Source organism: Arvicola amphibius, unplaced genomic scaffold (assembly GCF_903992535.2).
Source record: "Arvicola amphibius unplaced genomic scaffold, mArvAmp1.2, whole genome shotgun sequence".
In the NCBI taxonomy this organism is placed as follows: Eukaryota; Metazoa; Chordata; class Mammalia; order Rodentia; family Cricetidae; genus Arvicola; species Arvicola amphibius.
The window spans coordinates 93,856-97,479 of record NW_024582317.1 but is presented as its reverse complement, the minus strand read 5'-3'; the positions used below and the strand labels follow the sequence as shown (position 1 = coordinate 97,479).

Here is a 3,624-nt window from a genome sequence, read left to right as displayed (position 1 = left end):
TTTTAATAGCAGAGGGAACCAATTCTTAGACTATTACATAAAAATAGATCTTAAAGATGAAGCATTCTTATGTACACACACACACACACACACACACACACACAATGCTAACTTGTCACAGACAGTGTCCAATCTATACACTGGACTTGTTGGCAGCATCCTATACACATTGAGAACTTCCTAAAATAAACAGCTGTCAAATGTATCTGAGATGGTCTGTTCCATCTGTAAGGATGGGGTGCTGCTCTGAGGCAACTAACTGCTCACTGCTGCTTCTCAAAGGCAAAGACCAAGTAGATACTCGTAGCTTCCCATTCTGTCTTACTTAAAGTTCCCAGAGGTAACCTTACGTGACTGTTCTTCATGTACTCAGCAGCATGTGTGTAATCTCCGACCTTTTCCCAGGCCAGGATAGAGTTATCATTTACAGAGTATTGCTCAAGGGCCTTCAAGGGCCTGCATTCGTTTTAGGAGCAGCTTGTTTTCATTATTCTTAATCTTTTCTTCATAGAACTCCCAAAATGTTATATATATATTGCCACGTCCACAGCAGTGACTGCCGTGTAGTGACAAATGCCATTACTCTGGCCAACACACGCTGAAGGATTGGGGTTAGAGCTTCTTGGAGCGAAGCCCCAGGTGGTCCCCTAGCAATCAGCTACCGTGATGGCACTGATTCAGGTAGAACAATAAGGCCTTGGAACTGGCCCTGGAAGCGAGCCCTCCTGCTACTCTGCGTACTCTTTCTTTGTATTTCTTATCTTTCCTGTTTACAGATGACTGCTACCATGAATCCTAGAGAACGAAATGACACAGAGGACACTGATCTACTTGACTCTGCGCCACCGTTTATTCAGGCTGATGCTCAGGAGTTTGAGAAAACTAACATAAACCCACAACGTAATTTAGGAAGGTTCTTGGATGACGCGGAGCAAAGAGAGCTGTTTATTCAACCAGAACATAATGAAACTGAGAAGGTCAGAATAGAAATGTTGAGGGGAAATCAGCATAGTGATGAGAATGAGAAACATAAAAAGGAATTAGAAAAAATTCCCCAAAGACATTTACCGGGAGAATACATTCAGTACTTGATTAATGGTCAGTAGTGGACAGCCCCGCGCTGGACACCAGAGTCTGGAAATTACCTGGATCCCCTTCCTTACACAGGAGGGTATGATGAATTGGGTAATAGATGAGTTAATCATGAAGGGAAAAGGCAATTATGGAATACACTGCTATGCCCACGGCTGTCACGCCTGTGTAGCAGAAAAATGCCGCTAAGGTGGAGCGACGCTGAGGGGTTGGGGTCTGCGCTCCCGGGGGCTGGGCCCCAGGCAGTTCCCTGGCTAGCCCTGGAGCTGTATTGAGCTTTCTGTTCCTTCTTTGTTTCTGTATAGTTCTTTTGTCTTGCCAGCAGGTCAAGAAGTTCCAGGACATTACCAATAATAATAATCAAACTACTGAGACATATTGAACTCTGGCTTGCTCTCTGGGAAAACTTATGGATACCCTAGAACAAAAGAAGTTCATGATGGGAGAGGCTAGCCAGAATGAGAAACCCCCAGGTGCATTTTAGATTAGAGAGAAAGGCAGGATTCTTGACATTAAGAAACCAATTATTCACCGTCAGAGCAAGCCTTGGGAGTATAACCCTAAAGAATGGTGTTTTGGGTTACCATGAGAACAGATATGATTTAGGGCTATGAGAAAGTAGTTGGTTAGTGGTGTGAGACGGATTTCAAAGAAGAGCTCTGCTCACCTGACCCTAACCACAAGGCATACTGGGAACAATCAATTGTCTGTAATCAATTTTTCTCATGTAAAGCTTTTGATTATTGCCTATAATCATTCTTTTCATGTAATTTGTTTGCCAATTTCCTTCTGTAATCCTATAAAACTGATGCTTGAACTTCAGTAAATTTGCAGCAGAATTACACTCCATAGTGTGTCTGTCTGTCATTTCCCTTGCGTCGTCTCTTGTTTCTCCTAGCTTTCTCCCTGTTCTCCCGCGGTCGGTGGTCTCCACGAGAGGCGGTCCGTGGCAATATATATATATATTAGCTTTATATTGTACTTCTTTGCCATTTCAGTTAGCAATGGAAAACAGACCAAGAATTCAGGGACATCCACAACACCTTCCAAGTTGAAGTCATATTTGCAGCCAAATAAATGATAACTTCCTTTCTTCTGCAATTTCACAGTGTATATTTCATTTCCAAATGATTCTGTTTCTGAAGCTTCAAGGCATCTTATCAGTTCGATGCTATTGGGGGTGGTACCAATAAAATAGCCCCCAGGGTTAAGCCTTCCACAAGCATTTCTAAGCATCATATAAGCTTGCTCCAAGGACTCAAAGGAGTAATGGCAAGTAAACTGGCAACTGCAGATGTCAAAGCACATTTCTGGATCATAGAATTTTTCAACCAAAAGTTCCTTTGAGAAGTCAGCAGTTATAAGTTCTGCCTTAAAAATATATTCATTATCACGATGACTTTTCATGTCTTCATAACGCTGTTGACACCGTTTCATGGAAACATCAGCAATATCAGCATACACCAGCCTGCCAATTCTCCCCTTCCTCCACTTGAGCAAATCTCCACATTTTCCATATCCTAGGTCCAAAACAGTAATGTCACGATTTTTCCTTTGCTGTACCTTTTCTAAAAATTCCCCAATAAGGATACTTTTAATCCAATTATTAAAGTTTCTTAGGTAAAAAAATGCGACTCTGACAGCGCTTCTCCAAACCCACTTCCTCCAGCTTTTTCTGCTTTTCTGCAACTTCCTCGGACTCTAGTTTTCTGTTTCCCTAGGTGGTTCCTCCAGAGAAAGGCTCGTCTTTGGAAACATCACCCCCTTCCAGTTTCCTTTCTTTGAAACACCTCCATCATCACCAGAGCATTTTCTTCATTTTCAACATCGAGGGTTCTTTCCTTGGATGGGGAGTCCTCCACACAACTCGAATTTTCCTCCATGAGATCACCTTCAAATTCTTTCCTGCCTTTTGGTTTTATCTACTTGCTGGCACATAGGAGTCTTCTCAGAAAGCCTTGGTCCAGATGCAGCAATGGTTTCATTAACACTTGGGAGAGATTCTGTTTCAGAATCTATGGGCACTTTTTCCTTGTCAAAGGACATCTTTTCATATTTTTCTGTTTTTGTAGAGCTTTCCATTTCAGGTTACTTGAACTGTCAGCAAAACTACACAGACATCCACAATTCTAGGATGTTCATCTTAAACCTACAAAATAACAGTTCTTTTAGGCAGGAGCGTACAATTTTATCCAGTTATATTTGGTTCAAATTAGATGTCTTCTGTAATTTGGTTCCATAGTAAGTTCCATTCTTTATCCAGATTCTAAATTTCCTTGTCTGTCGGTGTGAGAAATGACCAGTCAGGACATTTATCAATTACTACATGATATTTTGTGTTTGTTCTAAGAAATAATGCTTGCCTGGAGATTAGAGGCAGGGGGTAATCACAAGTGGACCAGAGGATCTGGCAGGAAGTGGCTCATGCCTTTAATTCCAGCATTTGGGAGATGAAGACAGGAATATAAGATGGGTGGGGAGAGGATCTCATCCCCCATTGGGTCCAAGGATTTGGAGAGCTAAAAGGTGAAT

The 3,624-nt window shown here is 41.9% G+C and overlaps 1 pseudogene; it reads right to left on the bottom strand.

The window, feature by feature from the left end:
- Nucleotides 1-263: 263 nt before the first annotated feature.
- LOC119805831 lies at nucleotides 264-3,174 on the bottom strand (annotated as a pseudogene).
- Nucleotides 3,175-3,624: the final 450 nt, after the last annotated feature.